The sequence below is a fragment of the Oryctolagus cuniculus genome, chromosome 10 (genome assembly GCF_964237555.1).
Source record: "Oryctolagus cuniculus chromosome 10, mOryCun1.1, whole genome shotgun sequence".
Taxonomy (NCBI): domain Eukaryota; kingdom Metazoa; phylum Chordata; class Mammalia; order Lagomorpha; family Leporidae; genus Oryctolagus; species Oryctolagus cuniculus.
The window spans coordinates 119,322,471-119,346,602 of record NC_091441.1 but is presented as its reverse complement, the minus strand read 5'-3'; positions in this window follow the sequence as shown (position 1 = coordinate 119,346,602).

Genomic DNA, 24,132 nt, shown 5'->3' with positions numbered 1-24,132 from the left:
GGTGATATTGTGCCCTGGAGTCAGTTCAGATCAATGTGGGCACAAGTGCCCTTTGCCCTGCACAGACCCTGCCCAGGGCTCTTCCTGTGTTGTCTCCCAGGTGTCTCGTTCTTTGCCCTCTGCCTCCTGCTTGTCGGTCATCTGTCCACCCTGCAACAGGGGCAGTGAGACATCTTGGCAGAGTCTCCATCCCCAGTGAGTGCACAGTACACCACCTCCCCGGTGGTGGCAGGACCAGTGAAACTGTTCTCAGTCCCTGACCATTAGGGTATAATCAGCTCCAATAGCTAATACCCCCTTGAGTTAGCAAGGTGCCGTGGTTAGGATGGCTTCCTACAGTAAAACGACGAACGCCTTTCACTGCTTAATGTGCACCATATCCTTAGCTTCCAAGGATTCCAAGAATGGATTTCTAAGACTGGCAAGGAAATCAGCGCATTTTCAAATGCTATAGTAATCCCTTAATTATGTGTATATATATATATATAAATGCAAATTAGGAATTTATTTTATATGGCAAATGTACTCTATGAATGTTGAAACTACTGTAGGGCGGGCATATATTTTTGTTTCGTTATTATTTGCAAATGTTTGGAAGAAAAGGAATCTGGAATTCACTTTCAGCAAGGCTCCGAGTATGGAGGAGACCAGCGGACTCAGTAGGTTAAACTGTTTCTTAAAATAGTCGCTTTTTTTCCCTTTGAGCAATAAAGGCACTTAGGAAACGTTTCGGTTAATCCCTTCACAGATGAGGGGAAATGTCATTCCCAAGCTAATACTACCATCCACTTTAGCACATTAAATATTCAGTGCAGGCCACAAACTAGGTTAGTCCTTATTTTTTATAACCAATTTTATTGTGAAATTTAGCATCCATGTCGATCAGTCTGCTCAAAGAGATCTATAAGTCAGTGGTATATCACAAATGATAGCACACATGTGATGTCACACATGTTGGGAAATGGACGATTGTCCCCTGGAGTTGCTAAGCCCAACCCAGTTCCTTCCTTCCCAGCTCCCTACTACAGTACCATGCAACCAGAAATGCTGAGTTTTGGGCTTTTTGTGACTTCAAAAAAATTAAATCGCCATAGTATATATGCATGCAGGTGTGTGTCTCTTCCTTCACTCACTGCGTAACATTCGTTTATATACTTGTTTGTGGTATACCCTGGTGTTCCTCTTTCTATTGTCTAGACATTCCACGACTCGTTTGACTGTAGGAATATCATATACTTTATTTACTTGGGTCTGAGTGTTATTTGGAGTTTGCTGGGAGGCGCACAGTTCTGAACAGGTTCATACCTATGTCTTCACACACAGTTGCATGCATTTCTGTGTCCTTAGGCTTAAACTGTCTTTATGTTTGATCCCATACCTGTGCTCCTGCAGAATCACTAAAAGATGTTCTTTCATAAAAACTGTTGAGTAAGGAGGGCTAGTTAACATACTAGAACCAAATACACTGCATTTATTACCTGATGACAGCTCTGCAGGTTCTTAGTTCGATATTTAATGAACTAAACCGAGTTCCATCCTGTACTGTGGAGACGAGTGGACAGTCTGCCTTTTGCAAGGCCCACTGCTTCCTTCTCCTTGTTTTCACCTTGAGTGGCGTGGCTGAGATGTAATACCTTCTTCCTGTGAAGTTGGGTTTTGCCGTTTGGTTGTATTATTTCTGCAGGTTTTATTATTATTATTATTATTATTATTACTGAGTCAAGTTTCTTCCACGTCACACTATGTAATGTTCTCTTTGCCTGGAATGCCCTTATTTTGAAGCCTGTTGTTACAACTTTAACCCAACTGGGAAGTCTGCTCTGACCGTCCCACCTGCCCCAAGTTTTCCTCTGTTATATCACCCTTGGTATTTTTTGTTATAGACTTTATCCCCATTAGTAGTTACCCTGCTTGTGTCTTACTGTCATTCACTGTTTTCTGGGCCTTTCCTTCTTTGGCTCTCTGATATATGTTCATCGATAATCTCATGTTTATTTATTTTGAGTGAGCTATATCTAGTGTCTGGAATGATACGTGGTTTGTAGCAGGAGCTACATAAGGATATGACAGAAAATTGAAGAACCAACAGAAGGACAAGGAGGGAGAGATGTTCATGTAGGTGAGGAAGTAAAGAGGCAATCCACATGATACACAAATTTTGTAATTCAGCATGGCAGGTGTCTGTGCAAGATTTGTGCAGTCGGATTTCCTTGGGAGACTGCAAGTGCTGCGCACTGTAGCAAATACTCAATGTCAGAACCAAGCAATGAGCCCCACGTTTCCATTCAGGATAGAGACTGACAGCAATGAGGGAACCAGGGCCCCAGGACAGCATGTGACCATCATTCTGGTTTTCTATGCACTTCTGCACCGAGCTGTCTACCCCTGAATTCCTTTCTGAGTGATGTGCATCCCACAGAATGAATCTGAGTCAAACCTGACCTAAGGGTTACAAGCCATGCAGACAAGGGGAAGAGGGGAAGAGTGTGGTCGCTGGGTGCAGTTGTCAAAGACAAAGGAGGAACCAAAGTGAAAGAAACACAGTAATCAACTCTTCAGTATTTTCTCATATCCTCTTGGAGGAAACTGGATGATGTCCAACGATTAATAGAGCAGAGTGATTGGGTGACCCTAGGAGAAGGCATCCTCTTGGCAGGCTGTTTGCAACCATGGTGCCTGTCACACTGCAGCAGCAGGTGCAAGGTGTGCAGAGAGGCTTACTCCCATCAACTTCCTAGCAACAGACGCAGGGCATGCACAGTCGCTTACCCTTATCTCCACCCTAACACCTGATGCAAGGTGTGCACAACTACTTTTGCCCAACAGCATCATAGCAGCAAATACATGGGGTGTTCAAACAGTTATGCCTGTCGCCACTGTAACAATAGACACAAGGTTTCCCTGATCAGTAATGTCTGTTACCATCATAGTAACAGGCAGAATGTGTGCAGGATCGTTTCAAACTCTTAGTGTCATGACAACAGATACAATATGTCAGTGTTCATAAGTGTTCATGAGGATGTGTGCTAAGATGAGTCTAGGAATGGCCCCCAGGAAGCCCCAGAAAAGTCACAGTGACAACACAGGCATTATTAATTCCAGGAGTTGAGAACGCGAGAATGTGCTGGCAATAGAGCAAGTGTGTATTTGACACATGACAAGAACAGAAGGAAGTCCTGTGATGGGTGGCTTCGATAGGAAAGTGGTGGAGTATGTATGCTTCAGGTAGGGAAAACATTTAAATGGCTAGAGTGTTGCATTGACAGTTACCAACCATTCCATCCATAAAGGGTTCTACTGATTGAGACTGCTTCTTTCTCCCTATGAGGGTAGCTGTAATTTGACTGTGTTAGCTACTAAGGGAGATGACTCATTTTCCAGACAGCTTGGCAAGAATATAAAGTAAGAAAAGGAGGGCATGAACTGTGTCATGTAGATACCAAATTCCTTGTCTCAAATCTTTGCTGAGGAAATAGTAAAATAGAACAACCCAGGAAGTCCAGGAAAATTATATGGCAGAGTAGTCTGTAAATTGCAAAGTGGGGTGGGGGGATACTAGTTTATCAGGGGGAAAAAGTGACTGTTCTGATGACTGATGGCTTAAATGGAGCAGAGAAACTGGGACAGAAAACTGCCTGTCACATGTGAGAGCTCCAACAGGGAGCTGTGCTGTCATTTGCTTGGCAGTGAACTTAGTACCTCCCTTCCCCTTCCCCCAAATAAAAAAGTCACAAAATTAAAGTCACAAAATTAGGCAACTTAGCAGGGCTGGGTCATCTCCCTCCTGAAACTCAGCATCCCCCAGCCCTGGAAGGCTGTAGAAGTGCTGTTCATTGTGCTACTTGCTAACCCTGTCCATCTGCCTGACCTTGTGGTTCACACCGCGGTCGTGAGTGGAACTCTCTGATGGTCCATGGAACCAGAGGAGTGACAAAGGCTTCCCAGCTCTGACCCCTGTCTGCCTAAGAGGGGACTTGCCATCTCGAGGAGCAAAAGTGGAACTCCTACTGGTGGCTTGTGAGAAACCAGTGTATGTGATCTACTATTTTTTTAAAGATTTGTTTTATTTATTTGAAAGACAGAGTTACAGAGAGAGGTATAGACAGTGAGAGAGATCTTCCATCTGCTGGTTCACTCCCCAGATGGCCACAACAGCTGGAGCTGCGCCGATCCAAAGCCAGGAGCCAGGAGCTTCTTCCAGGTTTCCCACGTGGGTGCAGGAGCCCAAGGACTTGGGCCATCTTCTACGGCTTTCCCAGACCATAGCAGAGAGCTGGATCAGAAGAGGAGCAGCTGGGACTAGAACCAGCACCCATATGGGATGCTGACACTTCAGGCCAGGGCTTTAACCCACTGCACCACAGCACTGGCCCCTCAACTATTTTTTTTAATTTTATTTAAGTTATACAAGTTTCATATATTTCTTTTTTTTTTTTTTTTTTTGACAGGCAGAGTGGACAGGGAGAGAGAGAAAGACAGAGATAAGGTCTTCCTTTACCTTTGGTTCACCCTCCAATAGCCACTGCGACCGCCATGCTGCAGCTGGCGCACCGCGTTGATCCAAAGCCAGGAGCCAGGTGCTTCTCCTGGTCTCCCATGTGGGTACAGGGCCCAAGTACTGGGCCATCCTCCACTGCACTCCCGGGCCACAGCAGAGAGCTGGACTGGAAAAGGGACAACCAGGACAGAATCTGGCACCCAGACCGGGACTGGAACCCGGTGTGCCGGCACCGCAGGCGGAGGATTAGCCTATTGAGCCACGGCGCCGGCCCTCATATATTTCATTTATACAGAAATAGGAACATAGTGACACTTCCCGCCCTTCCCTGCTTCCGGCCCACACTCCAAACATTTGTGTCCCTTCCCTGTGCATTCCTACTCTTAATTTTTATGAAGATGTGTTTTCAGTCTGCTTAGTGATTGCATAGTTAATCCTACTCTAAGTAAAAGAGTTCAACAAATAGTATGAAGAGAAAGAAAAACACTGATCCTCAGTGGAAGAGACGAGGGTGTATTGGAATGAGATAGACGTTTTCAAATTTGGTGATTGTTTATAGCCCTTGTCATCTACTGTTGAGCTAAAATTGCACAGAATGTCCCCAGCTCTGAGCAAAGGGGAGCCAGTGTCGCCGTTTCCCTAGCAAAGTTTTATTATTTTCTCATTTGGAGATGAGGCAGAATTGAAAAAAAATGCTCAACTCCTGCTTCCCTGAGAGGGAGTTGAGGTCAGTGCATCTTGGGATTTCTGAGCTGAAGGAGTTAATCCTGGTCACTGTGGTCACTTCCCGTCTTCCTGGAAGACTTACTGTAGCCCAGAGGGGAAAGATGAGTTACAAAATTGATTGCTTTGCGAATTTATGTCACAAATATTTACTGAGCACCAATTAGACCCTTGCCAGACACTTCATTAAAGGATATAGAGAAAACAGAGAGAAAGGCATGATGCTTACACCTGCCATCAGGTGGGCAGTTAAGGGGAATAAGCTGCCAGTGTTCAGGGTCGTGTGTGTGCATGGAGGGCACCTGGTTGCAGGCACAGAGGCCTTGTTGCCCAGGTGTCTGACACTGGGCAGCTGAGTTTCTTTCACTGTGCTTCACTTGACTTCTCATTAGACGTTGGGGACCTTAGCATTTATGCCCTAAGGTCGTTGGATGACTGAATGGGAAAGTGCACATCAGAAGTTGAAATTTTCTTGCTATCATTAGAATCCAGATCTAGATGTTGAACACAAAGCTTCCCAACATTAGAACGGTTAGGTCATGACTGAAGCAAAGTCTTGGAAGTGTTTCTTGAAGAAGGGATTCAATTATTTTCCTTTTGAAAAATTAGTTCACAAAATACAGGGCCAGCACTGTGGCGTGTTGAGTTGGGCCTCCGCCTGCAGTGCTGGCGTCCCACGTGGGCACCATTTCATGTCCTGGCTGCTCCTCTTCCAATCCAGCTCTCTGTTGATGGCCTGGGAAGCAGGGGAAGATGGCCCGGGTGCTTGGGCCCCTGCACCCATGTGGGAGACTCGGAAGAAGCTCCTGGCTCCTGGCTTCGATCAGCCCAGTTACAGCCATTGCAAGCATTTGGGGAGTGACCAGTGGCGAGGATATCTATCTCCCCCCGGCCCTGTGTGTGTGTGTGTGTGTGTGTGTCTCCCTCCCTCTCTCTCTCTGTGACTCTGCCTCTGAAATAAATAAATCTTTTAAAAAAATTTGACTCCTTGAAATACTTGTGCATTTTCATGGAGTATAGTTCAATATTTCAGCATATGCACAGCATACATCAACCAAATCAAGAAGTGAATCCTTCCACTTCCTTGTCACTTCTTTGGAGCCTGTTCCTCTTTCTGGTTTATTGACACACGTCCTACCTTCTGTGCTATGAACTGTGTCAGTACCTGTTAACCAAACTCAGTCTACTACTCTCCATCCATTTACACTCACAACGTACAGTAATCACTCTTGTGAACTCAGATCAACGTTTTTAAAGCTTCCACATATGACAAAGAAAGTACAGTATTTGTCTCTCTTTATCTGGTTTATGTCACTTATTCTAAGGACTTCCAGTTTCACTCATTTCACTGCAAGCATCAGGATTCCATTCTTTTTGTTTTTCTGGCTGAAAAACGCTGTGTGTTGTGCATATGCTACATCTCCTTGTCCATTGAGCCCTTGGTGTGCATGTTGTTTGGTTCCCTGTTTCAGCATTTAGGAATGGTGATGCCACGCATTTGAGAATACCAGGGTCTCCAGCATATTTATGTGTGAGGTTTTATTCTGCACCGTAGCTACTGTGCACACCCAGCACTAAGAGGACTTGTGCTCACCTAAGTTGGGAGCTCAGTTTTCCAGCAAATGGTGATCCATTACGTGAGGAAGGAGCCAACCCTCTTCATACACCCAAATTTAAGTGTTGCTCCCTGAGGTTTTGCTCTTACCAACTGGCACAGTATGATGGAGTATAAGAAAACACATGTTATCACAACAGGTAATGTAATCAGAAACCTGCGTCACCGTCTCTCTTCTACTGTAGACCGTCAGTGCTGTGAGGTCTTGGCTGTATCTGTTTCCTGTTGCTGAGTAACAGGCAACTCTAAGAAAGAACTACAGTGGCCACTGAACCTGTAGGTTGGGGAGGGCTCTGTGGTGATGAGTCATCTCTGCTCTGTGCCACGCCAGCTTGAGGAGGAGCTGGGCTCATTGAATGGCCAAGAAGCTCGTGATGGCTGTTGGCGGTGAACTTGGTCAAGGCTGAGGGGCCCTGTAACCTGCCAGCTGCTTTTCAGCCTTCTTCAGGGTCTCCACTACTACTTCCCAAGTATCTGAGAGGTCCTCAGTGAGTGTCCCCGAGAACCAGGCAGGCACTTTGTGGTCCTTTGGTCTTGCTTCAAGAGTTAGCACTGGCCGTGTCACTGGCTGTGTCATATTCAGAGGGAAAGAACACAGACCATCATCTCTCTACTGGGACAATGTCAAGGTCATGGTCTCTGAGAAACGCTCTGTTAGAAGTGCCATTTCCACTTTGGTCACCAGTCTGACAGAGCAGCTGCTTAAGAAATACTTGTTCATTGTTCAAAGAAATTCAATGGGCAGAAATAAAGGAATATGTCATCATTCTCTCTCTCACCCTTTCCAGTTACCACTGATTTTGCATATACAGTTGGGCTCATGGCTTGAAATTGTATGGGTACCAACTCTGGTGTCTACAGTCGATACTGGTATTTTACTCTCCCTTGGGAGCTAAAAAAAAAAAGTGATTACAAAGCAGAATCGGTAGTGCCTTTGAGAGTGGTAATTTGAATAAATGAGGTGGAATTTGATTGTAAAGGTTTATCAAGTCATCACAGAATATCATAAGGAGAAAAATAGTTCTGAAAGAGGAAAATAATTGATGCTGAACCAGTACAGTTAGGATGAAGGGCGTGATATGATGATCAGCTCTCCGGCACTTCTGGGGGAACAGCAGCCAAAAGGAGCAGCGGCAGAACTATGTTTAATTAATGAACAGTAGCGCAAGAGGGTGCTCCAGAAAGATGAGAGAGCGCAATTGAGGCTGTGCCTCCTGGGAGAGGCTGCATGACTGAAGTACTTCTCCGTGTGATGTGATTAAAATAATCAAGGAGAATGTTGAGCATCGAGTCATGAATTTAAAGGATTTAGTGCCCCTATCTAAACCTGTACAAACATCACACCATCATTTCTAAGTACTCTCTGCACAGGGAGAAGGCCACCAATGCAGTGGCTCCTCTCAGAAGTTGCAGGAGTGTCTTATTCTCTCTCCATTTCTGCCCGAGATACCGTTGCCTACCTGGATGTAAGTTCTGTTCCATTCCTATAAGATCTGTTCAGCTGGAGGGGGAGTCGTGGTGTAGCAGATTAAGCCACTGTTTGGAAAGCCCACATCCCTTTCCGGAGACCCTTTGTATGAGCCCTGGCTACTCTGTGCTTCTGATCTGCTTTGCTGGTGATGTGCCTGGGAGGCAGTAGATGATGGTTGAAATGCTTGGACTGCTAGCACCCATGTGGGAGACCCAGACAGAGTCCAGACTCCCATCTATCTCTTGGCCCAGCTGTTGCCAGCATTTGGGAAGTGAAGCAGCAGACAGAAGAACTCTCTCTCTCTCTCTCCCCCCCTTTCTAATAAATAAATAAATATTTTAAAAAATCATATTCAGAGAAAAAAAAATTACAACATAATCTGTGTAACAGGCTAAACGAGGGGTTCTAAGTCTCTTTTCTGTATCACATGTAATTGTGTTTAGTTGTAATGAAAACAAAGCATCCAATCTAGAAGCCCTTCAGAATAAAAAATTGACCCTCGTTTATCCTGTCGTTCTTGATTACCTCACCAGCAGCAAGTGTTTCTTGGATTCTTCCAGAATGGTTGAAATTACCAAACTTTGAAGTCAAGGGAAGGAAGATTTTCTTTGTTATTGTACTTTTGTACATGTTCTTCTGACGCAAATGCAAGTCACCGACACAGGAGTGGACGTCTCAGGCTCTCGGTCCCAAGTCAGCATGAAAGCAGACTCATAAGCCATGAGAGCCATCCCCATAAGCATTTGCTTGCTTTCCTGGCAGAGCTGACCAGCAGTTGCCCAGCTGATATTTTCTCCTTATCTTGCTGAATGGCAATAAATGCATGATGTAGATGAATGGAGTTGAGGAAGAATACATTGTACAATGATATTTATACTTATTTACATATTGATCATAGAGGATTTGGGCACCATGATTGTATCTCTGACTTAAAAAACTACTTAGAATTCTTCTAACTTAGCTTCTGATTTGCTGTGAGGGATTTAAAATGAATACACACTCATTTCAATGCATAACAGCCAAGATAAGGAGTCAGCTTATGTGTCCATCAACAAATAAATGGGTAAAGAAATGTGGTCTCTCTATACTCTGGAATATTACTGAGCCATAAAGAAGAATAGAATCCTATAATTCATAGCCTCGGTGATGGAAGTAGAGGTCGTTCTATCCTGTGAAATAAGTCCTATAAAGCACAGATTGTGGAAGCTGAACACATTGATCTCACAGAAAGGGAAAGTCCAGTAGTGGTTCCCTGGGCTAGGAAGGGAGGGGACAGGGTGGAGAAAGGCTGATGGATGGACTTAGGTGTGACATTGAATAGGAGGAATAACATCTAATGTTCTGTAGTGCAGTAGGATAACTATGGCTGACAATACCCAGTTGTCTGTTTGACGTGGCAGGAAGAAAGGATTTTAAATGTTGGCAACACATTAAAATGATAAGAATTTTAGAAGATGGTACACCTTGATCTGAGTATTCCACATTGTGTACACATCATGACATGCCACACTGGATCCCATCATTATGTTCAATTATTATGTCAGTTAATTACAAATATTTTTAAAGACTGATTCCTCTAAGACACTTTCAATCCTGTTTGAATTGAAGTTACTCACCAAGTTGAGAGTTCACCTGTGTTTTGCTGTAAATAAACAAATTAGAATATGAAGTAGGCATTCATTGGCCTAATACAGGCTCTCAGGGTAAGATTCTGAAGCTGGCAGGGGGCTTTGTCTCTGCGGTGCGTTCTTCGCTGGTGTTGGTGCAGGGGTTAGAGCAAGCAGTGTCTCTCTGACTCCTAACATCATTCCCAAGTGGAGACATCGTTTTCTGTTGGGTTTTCCGACCTCTTTATTTGCTTCTCTGCCTATTCTTGGAGCCTCAAGGTGTCCCTACACTCTGAAGTCCTCGGAAGAGCTTGAGTCATCTGGTAGGAACCCATGACTTAACTTAGCAGTAATAATAATATCAATAATATTAATAAAACCTTGCAAACCACCTCATGCAGTCAGTGCCCAGTCCCTCCAGAGCTGGCCAAGGAGAAGAGAGGCTTTCTCTGTGTGCTTTGCTCTCTCTCTCTCTCTCCAGGGCAAGTCTGGCTGCAGAAGAGGCTGTGAGCCACTCCAGCCCCTGTGCCTGCTGCACAGCCTCAGGTCCGGCACTGCTCCCCAGGAAGACCCCTGATCCCCTTCACCCCGTGTAGTTATTTCTGCTGAGTCACCATTCCTGAAACTCCCGGTGACCTCAGCATAAAAGGTGGAAGGGCAGATCTGGTTTGAGCCACATCCTAGAAGGTTTACCAGAGACGATAACTGAAGGGTCCGGATCAGAACCCCTGTTGCACCCACAGTGAGTTTGCTTGTCCTGGAAGCATTATGAAAAGACCCTATCATATTTGCTATCTCTTGGGACTTTATTAGAGGGTTCTTTAAAAATATCCTTTTCACCCTACCCATAGCACAAGAGAAGGTGAGACATTCACAACCTTCACAGGAAAAAAATAGATCAGAAACTATTTTTTTTTCTAAATAAAGAACTTATTTTCATGGTGCCTAGTCTCTCTGACCTAAATTGCAGTAATTCAGTATGTGTGAAATTACCTTTTCTAGGACAATAAGATCATAGCAAAAATGGAGGGAAAAATGGCAGGAGAAAGAGGAAAAAAAACTAAAACATCACCCAGAGTTCAAGGAGTCTGCCACGAACAAGAAACTAAATAGTTATAAGAAAGCAAATCAGAAATGGAAACTGCTAATGAGAAGAAGGAGCAGTGATCTCCCCTGGGCAGCTGTGTTTAGGGGAGTCAGGAGGTGCTGAGCCCAAAGAATGGCATCTAACTGAGCTCTGCATTTCCGGAACTTACTTTATTAAGCTTTTCTATCACTCTGGCGTCCATGGTGATGGTGTCACGGATTTATTTCTGTAATTAAGTGGATGCTTGTTTACCAGCAGAAATAAAGCTGGCGTAAAAAGACACATGATGGGTAGCGGGGTTCAGACTTCATGAATTATTGGTAAGGGCTGATGAGCTGGGTTGTTACTTCCTTCTCTGCAGGTCCATGGATTTCGTGTTTCAGATCAGAATGCTGGCAGCAGACAAGAGAGGGGCAACCACCAGCAACTTCTAATGGCCCACCGTTGCTTCTGCTTAGTATCAGTCATAAAAATATCACAGAACACAGTCGTTTCTTAGTGCTGCGGCCAGCACCTGAGCAGGGTGTGTTACCGTCATGATATTGCCGCAGGCAGGTGTTGCACTGTGGGTGGAGTGTTGTCCTCTGGGATTTGATGTGTGGGAGCATCCACCTTGGCGTTGCTGTGCTGCGTGTTAGGGGTGGGTGGTGTAGCCACAAGCAGGCTCCGTGTGAGTCACCCTGATACAGATTTGGCACTTGCACATGGTCCAAGAAACTTCTGGAAGATAATTATGACTTAACTCCAGGGCTCAAGGACTTTGTAATTTTACTTCTAGAAGGATCTTTAATAGAGATGAAAAATATTATAAAGAGGAGATGCATTCTTCATGGTTCTAAAAGGGGTGAAAATCGGATTTCTGGATCCAGGATCACTGATAAATTCCTGTTGAGCTGCTCCATCCACGATATATTTTTTAAGCCCATATACATGAGCATTTTTCATAGAACCTAACTATGTTGACCAAAATCAGTTTAAGGATAAAGGATAAAAATATATACAATTTTATGTTTGAACTACTTAAGGAACTGCTATAGAATAAGACCAGCATGTTCCTCACCGTTTAATTAAGGTACATGAAAGAGTGGAAGTCAACCTTTTGAACTTTGCATACAAAGATCAGCTGAAACAGGTCTGTTTTGCCATCAGTTGGAATGAGTATGGTTTTCCTTTGTTTAAAGCAAAGTTCTGCAAATCTCAGTGGCTTAAAATGGCAAAGGTCTTTTTCATGCATTCTGCTCATCTTAGGCCCACGGAAGTCTTTGCTAACCGTCGTCTTCTCTCAGCAACGCAGGCTGATGGGCCCTCCCCATGGGAACGGCATCGTCTCCTTGGCAGACGTAAGGAAAGGGAAGAGTTGTACTTCATACAGACTCCTGCTCACGCACTATGTCAAGGGTCTTCAAAAAGTTCATTTTAAAAAATTGCATCACGAACACCCAGGAATGGCTTTCAAAAGTGGATTGCAGAAAAATAAACTCAGCAAGGCAACGGCCAGCCCAGCTTCAGGTGCAATCCTCTCATAGGTCCAGGATGAGAGAAACAAGGAAGATTCCCAGAGAGGCACAATAACTGGTGACTGCTGCATTCAAAGGTCCTTCTCTCCTTGCCAGCAGAACATGCATTCTCCCTGCCCCATTTTCCCTCACTCCTCAAAACTACCCCAACACTCATTGTGGGTTAGCTGATGGCTCTGGCTTCAGTGACGTTGAGTTTGCATGTCAGAGGTCATAGAGGCTGCCGGTTCTCGCTCCTGTTCTTTTTCTTTTTCTTTCTTTCTTTTTTTTTTTTTGACAGGCAGAGTGGACAGTGAGAGAGAGAGACAGACAGAGAGGAAGGTCTTCCCTCGCCGCAGGTTCACCCTTCAATGGCCGCCACGGCCGGCGCGCTGCGGCCGGCGCACCGCACTGATCCGATGGCAGGAGCCAGGAGCCAGGTGCTTTTCCTGGTCTCCCATGGGGTGCAGGGCCCAAGCACCTGGGCCATCCTCCACTGCACTCCCTGGCCACAGCAGAGAGCTGGCCTGGAAGAGGGGCAACCGGGACAGAATCCGGCGCCCCAACCGGGACTAGAACCCGGGGTGCCGGCGCCGCTAGGCAGAGGATTAGCCTAGTGAGCCGCGGCGCCAGCCTCGCTCCTGTTCTCAGATAAAATAGATGAAGAAGAGTGACCTAGCTATGTTAAGTTACTTAGCTGCACAAACTACGTCCATGTCAGTGGTGAGTGATGTTTATCACTCTTCTCTGTCACGTTACACAGTATCCTTGGGGATATGACAGCAATGACTGGCTTCTTGAGAATTTCAATTGGAGTTTCCATAATGTTCTACAAGGAAACTAAAGTAGTTTAAGCTTTTCTTTTCAGTAATTTTATGAATATGTCTGTATTTTAGCACTGACACACTCTTTTTGGTTTAAGGCTATTGGAATAGAAATTTGGTTTCCATTAACAGTTATGTTTCCAGTCCCAAGAAGAAAATATCTGGCATGTAGGAGATGTTGAAATAATATTTGCTACATTTCTTTGTTTATTGTTTCTTTTTTTATTTTTTTTATTTTTATTTTTTGACAGGCAGAGTGGACAGTAAGAGAGAGAGAGAGAGAAAGGTCTTCCTTTGCCGTTGGTTCACCCTCCAATGGCCGCCGCGGCTGGCGCGCTGTGGCCGGCGCACCGTGCTGAGCCGATGACAGGAGCCAGGTGCTTCTCCTGGTCTCCCATGGGGTGCAGGGCCCAAGCACTTGGGCCATCCTCCACTGCACTCCCTGGCCACAGCAGAGAGCTGGCTCGGAAGAGGGGCAACCGGGAAAGAATCCGGCGCCCCGACCGGGACTAGAACCCAGTGTGCCGGCGCCACAAGGCGGAGGATTAGCCTAGTGAGCCACGGTGCAGGCCTGTTTATTGTTTCTATCCATTTATACTGATACCTAGTGAGTTCAAGAGAGTTCTGTGTGATTTGTTTATGTACAATCTGTGCTTACCAAAATGCCTGGGCAATATTGTTGAATACATAAAAGAAGTAATAAGAAAGTCACTAATTTGAGCTAATTATGAAGACTGAAGTATGGAAATAGCTGAACTAGTTTGTCATTGTTAAAGCAATCAGATTTTATTTAAGTGAATATAAATTATACCAAAGCAGCAGTATCACTCAGAAGATTCTCTTTCTTGTGATATATAGCTTACATCCAACTTGACTTGATTTTGTGTATGGTGACAAGTAAAGATCCGATTTCATTCTCCTTCCAATTTATGTCCAGTTTCATCCACAATATTTGTTGAAAACACTGTCCTTGCTCCAATGTATATAGTTGGTATTATTGACAAATAATCAGTTGGCTGTATGTACATGGATTACTTTCTGGGTTTTCTGTTCTATTCCTCTGATCTGTATGCTTTATGCCAGTACCATTCTGTAAGACCTGAAACTATGAAACTCTTAGAAGAAAATATAGAAAAGACATTGGTGGAGGCAATGATTTCTTGGATAGTACCCCCCAAAAACACAAGGAAGAAAAGCAAAACTAGATAAGTGGCATTATACCAAACTCAAAAGCTTTGCCTAGCAAAGGAATCATTTTTTCAACAGAATGAGAGAAAACATTTGCAAGCTCCTTATCCAACAAAGTATTAATAACTAGAATATATCAGAACCCCCAAATTTCAACAAGTACAACAACAACAAAACAACCAATCCGGTAAGGACCTGGATGGATAGTTCTGAAAAGAAGAACTGCAGATGGCTGGCAAGCATACAAAAACCATGTTCAGTATCACTGGCCCTTAGGGAAATGGAAACCAAAACTGCAGTGAGATGCCACCTCACTCCCATCATCATGGCTATGATGAAAAAGGCAAAGTAAGAAATGCTGGTGAGCGGGCAAAGAAGTGGAAGCTTGAGATGCACTTGGTGGAATGCAGATCCGTGCAGTCACCGTGGAAACACGATGGAGATTTCTGTTTAAACTACAGGTAGAACTGCCATAGGATCAGCAGTCCCACTATTTAGTATATATCCAAAAGACACAAAGTCACTGTATCAGAGAGATACCTGCTCCACAGTGTTTATCACCGCCAAGATACGGGCTCAGCCAAGGCGTCCACTGTCGGGTGCATGGATGCAGAGAGCGTGTGGTATATATAAACAGTGGAGTACTACTCAGCCATAAAAATGAAATCCTGCCAGTTACAGCAAAATGGATGGAACTAGCGGATGTATCGAATGAAATAAACTAGACACAGAAAGACAAATAGCACACGTTCTCCCTCATATGTAGGAGCTAAAACAAAGCAAAACAGAAAGTCTTCTCAATATGAAAACACCGTCTTAATTAGTGGAGGGGTAGAGGGAGTTTGGATGAAAAGGAAGTAGGAGAATTTGGGTGTAATTCATTCAGTTTGACAAATACGTCATAAAATGTTAACAGTAGGGGAAGCTGGGTGTGGAGTACATGGGAACTCTCTGCACTGCTTTATAATTTTTATAAATTTGAAAGTATTCTGAAATAAAGTTTTAAAAAATTCATAGTTTACACACAAACTTAGCTGCCCAGTTCTGAAATGAAGCAGAGTTCTCAGAGGTGACGTAATCATCTTGTTTAGTGATTATTATTCTTTGCTAAGTTCTGCAAGTACTGCGATCAGTCTCACTTTGGATGCATTTAAACAATTTGTCAAGCTTGGCCATGTTGCCATAGGCTAGCAAGTGTGCAGGTGGACATGACTTGAATTCATTGTAACCTTACTAACATTTACTTTTAAGCTCCTGGATCTTGCTTTCTTAATACAGTGTACTTTAGGATTTATTACAGTTTCCTTTCAGTTTAAGTCTTATTTTCAAAGTGTTAGCTGTTCCTTCCAGTTTTCAAGGAAGCATTCCAAAAGCTCCAATATGGGGTTGACCCACAGAAAAACAGTTAAATGGAGGTGAGTGTTTAAGTGAGCAGTTAAAACACAGCTTGGGATACCCACATTCCATATTGAAATACTCAGGTACAAGTACTCACTCCCTTTCTATCCAGCTTCCTGCTAATGTGTGTTTGGGAGGCAGTAAGGGATGGCTCAAGTATGTAGGTCTCTGCAGTACATCTGGGAGATCGAGACTGAGTTCCTGCCTCCTGGCTTTGGTCTGGCCCAGCCCTAAATGTTAGGGGAAACTGGGAGTATATCACTGCATAGGACATTGATTTATAGCTCTCAAATGAGTAAAATAAATACATTTTAAAATACTACAGTGTAAGTGCAAACCTCAGTTCAAACCCTCCCATAAGGTAGGTCTTCTCAGACCTCCACCTCACTGGCCTCAGCATGTTCATGGCATCCAGCACATTTGATCCGATTTGGAACCTCTAATGGTGTTCTCCTCCAGCAATAGCTCCCTAGCCTTTGTGGGGTTCATCTTGAGGTGGACAGATCCCTGTGCCTGTGGTAGGGCTTGGGAGGAGGGGCCATTGCTTGATATTTTTATTTCCCATTTGAAGGAAGTTAAAAACCAAAGGAGCTGCTATAAAAGGTGCAATGAGCTTGGCTGCTCTGGGATTGCCTGGAGCTGGCAGCTCCACAACCATCCATCACCAAAATGTGACAAGCTCCACTCTCTCCACCTCCGAGAGGCAGACTTTAGCGTCCTGACCGACCCCAGCAACAGCTCACTCAGCACTGTATTAGAGAGGAATGCATCTGTTGACTGATTATTGCATGAGTACCCGCAAAACACAGTCTGCATCAGGTACCGCATGACCAAAGATCCGAAAGCATCCATTTCTCTTGCAATTTTCTCTCTCACTTCCCCTCCAAGCAAACAGTCATTGGCTCTTGTTTTTCTCTCTCTGCAAACCTTGCAGTCTGTCAAGCTGGCTTCATTTGTCTTTACCCTCCCATCTTTACACGTGCATTCATGGGCAAATGTGAGCACAGGCACACACACACACACACACATGGGCACACATAGGCACACATACATGCACACATGCACACATTGCCTTTGTCAAGCAAGAAGTCTCTCTTGATTTCTAGTGGGGATTCTCTTTAGAATACATTGCAAAATAAAAAAGGTCCTTTGAGGAAGCAAGAGAGACTGCTTATGGCAGAGAATGAATTTTCTGCTCTCGATTCTCTAGAAATTGATGTACTGTTTTGTGTTAAACTTTTTTGTATGCTAATTAGCATACTCTTTCATTAGTCAACAAATGCTTACTGAGGGTCTACAACATGCCACTTTCCAAAAGACAAGTTCAATATTTAATAATTTCTTCTAAATTCACGGTTTAAGCAAATAACATTTGTGTCTATTCTCGGTAAATACTGACGTCTCTTGAGTGTTGTCATGGATCTGATCCTGAGCAGGGGCCAAGGTGACGAGGTTGACACTGACAGCAGGTTCTCGTGGATTTGAACAGGGGCTGGGGGAATACCGATAGACAATAAAGACCACAGGGCTGCTTTTGCCACTGGACACTGGTCTCTGGCCTCAGAATGAAACCTTGCAGAGTCAATTGGGTGTGAACAGTGAATGAACTATCACATGAGACTGAAGAGGGTGAACCAGAGGTTCAGAGCAGCGTGGCTTTCAGAGGGCACCATATCCACCGTCTCCACGGAGACAGGTGCATAGAGATGGAGGGAATTTTACAAAGCTCGGTAGGTCTCTTCAGATTTGGACTGTGACATCGTGCCTTCTCTTTTTTGATGTAGAATTTAGCAAGTCAGGACTTGATGAATCAGGGCCACAGGGCTGTATGGCATTTGAACACAGAACGGAAAGATTTACCTACAGGCACAGGTGCAACTCTGAGTGATTGTGTTGGTAGATAGATATAGATATAGATATAGATATAGATATAGATATATGAATGAATTAGCCAAGCTAGGTAATTCTGTCCTGTATTTCTATATTTGATGGTTAACATACAAGAAGCTGCTTTCTGATCTTAAACTTAGAACACTACAACCCAACTACTGCCCCCACTACCATGAGGTGAAAACCATGTATGTTCAGCAGAATGCATAATGTTTTCAGATTACGTGTACCCTCTGGCTTCTCATTGAAATGGCATGGTCTTGTTTTTAATTATCTGATCATTTAGATCTGAAATCTGTGTTGGTCTGACTTTTTCAAATAATCAATGAAAAGGGTAAATGGCCCTAGCCTATGTGATCTAAGTGATCAGTGTTTACTCGCTCACCAGATAAATGCCAGCCCTGGACTCCCTTTTTCCTGGTGCAGAGGTGGCCCCCGCTGGCGGACATGGACACTGTTCCGGAATCCTCCATGACAGGTGCCCCATGCCTGTGAATGCTCCCTGGGCTCGGGGTAGGGGGTGGGGTGGAGGGAGCGCATCTGGAGTTCCCCGGCATGATGAGCAGGGCCAGGGAAATGTTGGTGTAGGGAAGGATTCTTGGGCTCGTCTACACTGCATCGATTCCAGCGTCTTCTCAGGGTGGCTCAGGGGTGTTTGGGGCTGTCCCCACAGGGTCTTAGGTGTGAATGACATTTGCTGCTGGGAATGCCGTTCTGGGTCTCAGCAGCAGGTACAGGTTCACCTCTCAGGGGAGTGTTGACACTCAGGTGATCCCTCCTTTTAGACTTTGTGTTGTATCGCTAATGACTTGGGCACTTTTTGTTTGTTTGGTCTCAAATGATTTTGACTTTACAAAACACAAAAGCAGACACATGTATAAACGTATACACGGGCACTGCATACAGTTTGTGGCAAAGTGGAATTTAAGAAGTAGGCTTGTTTTGGTTCAAAAAAACCTTTGAAATCATGTGCATTATTTCCAAGTATGCATTTTCCATGAGTTTTTTCAAGACGCCTTGCACACACAGCAAAGATAAAGAGGCGTTGGGAATGAAAGCAGGTTTTAGGAGGACGAGATAGAAGCCTGTTGATAAGCGATGGGACATTGTTTGCAGGTAGCCTGAGTTTGCTGCTCTTACGTCCTGGTCCTTAACTTGGTGCAGGCCTTTTCCTCTGCACTCGCTCCTCACGTTCTGTGCAGGGAAGCAGGGGCAGCCACATGGCAGGTGCAGGAGAGGAGCCATGAGCCAGGTGCAGGTGCTGCGGTGACCTGGTCCCACAGAGGCCAGCCAGGCCAGAAATGCAGCCCTCGATGGATGGGATGATAGTGGTATCAGGGGGACTCAGGGAGAATGAGGAAAATGGCCAGGCTGGACGCATCACTGTTAGACATCATGGCACGTCTGGAAATCTACTTGAAAAATTCCCAGTCCCCTTTCCGGGATGAGCACAGGCACAAATGTCCTTCACTCCTATCTCTCCCCACTCTCATAAGGTGTTTTGAATAGGATGGCACTCATATTATATTATATTATATTATATTATATTATATTAGATATATTATACCTTTTCTGAGAACACATATACATTGTACCTTTGGCCTCATCGGTGAAAGCTGCAGAATGTAGGCCATTTTATGTCCTAAGTATTAAAACGTTGCTATTTTATCCTTATGACTGTGTCTCGATGTAGGAATCTGAGTGTTAGTGAGATCCAGAACCTCCAACAAGATCTCCTAATGCCAAAGTCTGTCTGCTTCTACATAATTCATACTGGTTACCCAATATCTGGGAAATAACTGGACATTAATACTACACACACACACTCATCTGCACACATACAGTTGTCTGTAATGACCTTTTAATGTTTATACCTTTAAAAAGGAGTTTTTCAGTTCAGATTCCTCCTGGTGATTTGGCTCACCTTTCCCTTCCTGTTTAGTCTCAGACAGAAATATGGTGGCTCTTCCTGTTTGTGGACACCCAGCACCCCCCACCCCATAGTTAGGTGGACCTGGTTCCTGATGTGCCAGAGACTGTCCTGCACTATTGCAGCTCCCATGTCCAGGTCCAGGGTCCCCGGGTGCCCCTTCGGCCAGGCTGTGGGTGACGGAGTCTCCGCATCGTTACTTGTGTCACAGTGCCTGTCCTGGATCACTCACACCCTGGGTGTCTCCAAGGCTTCCTGACTCAGGCCTCACTCACACTAACAGGTAAGCACATCCATGGTGCGGACGTCAGAGCTCTGGGTGCCGGGGAGAGTGGAAAGAGCGTGGATGTTAATGATAGCACGTCAGTTTTCCTGCCTGAAGTTTGGTGTGTCACAGTATGGAAATCAGTTCCTGACAGAGGGAGCTGAGTGCTGTGATGCTGATGAAGTCCGAAGGGCCATCTCTGGGGATAGAAACAGAGCTCCAAGTGGGTCCGAACACCCCAGAGATGTTTGCACAAAAGGCTGAGAACGCGCCACAAACTATCAGAGCAAACATTAAAATTCAGCTTGATTTTTTTTAGCAATTGATCACAAATCTGGAGCTTTCTCTGTGAAGACGTCTGATTGTTTGAAGACCGGCTTTGTGGCAATCTCTTCCCCTGCAGAAGTAATCGTCTCTGTCCCTAAACGCTGATTCGTTAGGGGCGTCCTGGGCAGGAGGCAGCGGTAAAGAGTTACTTGAACATGAGCTCTGTGAGCAGAGGCCTCTCCAGGTTATTGCAATCAGTCTCTGTGCCTGGCGCCTGGCATAAGCCTGGTTAAAATACTGTTTATATGAAAGGAGGGAGACAGAGGCGCAAGGAATGGCCTTACTAAGGCTTGTAAACCCAGCCAAAAGAAGCCCAAGCGCTTCTTCCCCAGCGCCATTGCTTTCAGTCTGGGTGCAGGTGTTTCCCTCCCAGGTTTCCTCTGGGACAAGGGCAGGTGTCAGCCTTGTCCCGTTCCAGAGCCCACATCAGCCAGTGAGCGTTACTCTGCTCTTCTGTGGAGGACGGACTGCACTTTCACCTTTGTGATTTCGTTCTTATTCGGTGATAAACTCAGTATAAGCCAAAGCAGTGAAGTATTCCCTACTCAGTTCAATTGAAACTGATTCCTAAAAAGAAGTGATTTTGATACACTGAGTTTCTCTGTTTTACAACAACCTCTTATATTTTATTGTCCCACTAATAGGCCCACAAAAACACCATTTTACACCTGACAGCTAAACAAATTCTATTATTTTTAGAAATATTTAGTTAGTTAGCTGTAAGGCAGGGCGATGGAGAGAGGGAGATCTTCCATCTTCTGGTCCACTCACCAGGCGCCTACAACACCCAGGGCTGGGCCGGGCCGAAGCAAGGAGCCTGGAACCCTATCCCAGTCTCCCAGGCACCCAACCACTTGGGCCATCTTTGATTGTCTTACCTGAGGCGTCAGCAGGAAGTTGGATCCAGGTGAAGCAGCCACGAATGGCACTGGCACTCTGATAAGGGATGCCGGCGTTGCAGGCGATGGCTTTACCTGCTGCCCCACAGTGCTGGTCTCTAAACAGATTACCTTCAACCTCAGCTACTCCACTGTCCAGCCTGGGAGGTGACAACTTCCTGAGCGTTGGTTTCCTCATCTGTACAACGAGGGTCATCTCAGCACAGATCGCCCAGGGCTGCCGCAGGAGTTTTAACGACACACACATGTCTGTATCACACACGTCAGTCCTCAGATCATGCTGCTCCTTCTGACATGAGGACATCTACTCTTAGTGTATTTAATAGAAATATGCAGTTGATATACATAGGTCCAGTAGATAAATGTAACAGATAAGTTTATTTAGGTGTAAAAACTCTGGAAATCCATGCATACAAAAGGCCTTCAAAATGTTAATGGAAAATACATTTTTTGAAAAAAATCCTGCATGGATTTCAAGAACTTCTTGTACCAAAATAAGCTTATCTTTTGAATCCGCTTTCCTAGGAACACTTTGACGTACCGTGTGTGTAGGGGGGTGCATTATACAAAGGAAAAACGGATGTGAAATAAACCGCATGGGGCACCCGTGGTACACTCACCAGGGTACCCCATGAATCCGCTTCCCTGATTCCTCACATAGGAATCAGCCCTGGGTGCAGTCCGCAGCCCTCACTGTCACACACAGCTGGTCTTGCTGTCAGCTCACCACCAGACCTGCGGAACTGGGATGGCTGCTGACAGGGCCTGGGAATTGGCCTTTCTCCTAAGAACTGGGTGATTGTCCGCATGCTTCAGTCTGACATCTAAAGAATCTTTGCCAATCACGTGGGCCAGTCCCACCACCCTTCTTGTCTTATGATTTGGACTCAAAGCCAGGGACCCGCAGCTCAGTTTCATGGTGCCAGCTGCTGCAAAGTGTGCGGGCAGGAGCCTGTGACCAAGTGTAGCCTCGTTGGTACCGCCGGTGGGAGGGCCTGGGGACGCCTGGTCCACCCAATGCATGGGTGTTAGACAAATTAAATCACAGAAGACAGCATAATTTGTAGACTCCAAAGGTCAACATAGATGAACGCATTCTTTATCCTGCAAAATAGATGCAGATGTCACAGGTGTGAAGGGAGGCAAGAGGTTATTAACAAAGCACTGTGAATTTTGTTCAGGTTAGTTTTTAAAAGGCGTGTGTGGCTCAGATGTGTTTCTTGTATTGTTTTAAAGTTGTGTTATTTTACATGTGACAGTAGCAGTAATGTATAAGCAGTAATGCATAAATCCGAGACAGTATGTCAGCATTCTCCAATGAAGACTGTTATAAATGTCCTTATGTTTCCTTCATAATTATATTCATAATTGCTAAATGCATAATAGGAAAAATAAGCCGCATATTTTGGTGTAATCATCTGTTAATGGCAATGAGGTTTCTGTGCAGACGGAAATGAGACACAATCTAACATTATCGTTAATAACAGCCTGTGCCAATTAAATAATGAATCCATGTATATATTTTCCTGTCCCCTTACTGCCTGAGACTGGCACAGGACGCTGGGACTGTGGCTTTACAACGAGAGGCAGGTGTTTAGCTTTTCATTTAAGACACCTGCATCTGGTATCAATATGCCTGGTGTTGATCAATGCTGCTACCAGCTACAGCCTCCTGTGAGTGCAGACCCTCAGACGCAGCAAGTAATGGCCGGCCCATTTATGGGGCTCCCTGTCGGCCACATGGAAAACCTGCATTGAGTTTCCAGTCTCCGGCTTCAGTCTGGCCCAGGCAGGGTCACTGTGGGCTATTAGGGAGTGAACCTACAGATGAAAGATCAGGGAGAGAGAGATTCCATCCACTGGCCACAATGGCCCCAACTGGACCAGGCTGAAGCCAGGAGCCAGGAGCTTCATCTGGGTCTCCCTGATGGGTGCAGGGGCCCAAGGACTCTGGCCATATTTCACTGCCTTCCCAGGTGCGATATTAGGGAGCTGGATTGGAAGTGCAGCAACTGAGACTCAAACTGGCACCCAAACTGGCTCAGTCTCAGGTCATCACAGGCACCACCAGTAGCCTCGCTGGAGCCAGGGACCCCGTGCCTCAGCCACTTATGTGTCCTCAGCACCACAGTTGCCACCCACTTTGTGCTCAGAAAACATTTATTTTGTTTCTCTTTCCCTGAGCTCCTTTTCCATTGTCCCCACCCCATACCTTCTTTGTTTCTCTCTCCTTGTATTTTCCCAAGGTCACTGACGTACACTGGCATCAGCAAGTAGGGAAGTTGTGCGTGCTTAAGGAACACAGTGGGAGCTTTGACCTATGCCTCCATTATGCACTGCGGACCACAATCCATGTGAGCAGCACGCCCCTGCAACACACAGCTGTTGTGTGTGTGTACTGGTGTGTGCAAGTGTGTGGCATGTGTTTGCACCTGTGTGTGTAGCATGTATGTGCATGTGTGTGCACTGGTGTGTGTAGCATTTTGTGTGTGCACCAGTGTGTGTAGCATGCATGTGCATGTGTGTGCACTGGTGTGTGTAGCAAGTGTCTAGCATTTGTGTGTGTAGCATGTATATGCATATGTGTGCACTGGTGTGGGTAGCATTTTGTGTGTGCACCATGCATGTGCATGTGTGTGCACTGGTGTGTGTAGCAAGTGTGTAGCATTTGTGTGTGCAGCATGAGTGTTCATGCGTGTGCTCTGTTTGTATATAGCATGTATGTGTGTAGCAAGGACACTTCAGAGGTCTCTCAGCAAACCTTGTGTAAACAACACAGCTACTTACTACGGTCCTTCTTACTGCATTCCCTCTTTTCCACACTCTTTCCTTTCCTCAGTAGGGGAAAAACCCTTCACGCATTCTGGCTTCAGCCCTGTTTTCCTTTGGGAAGCCAGCAGGTGTAATTCACTGT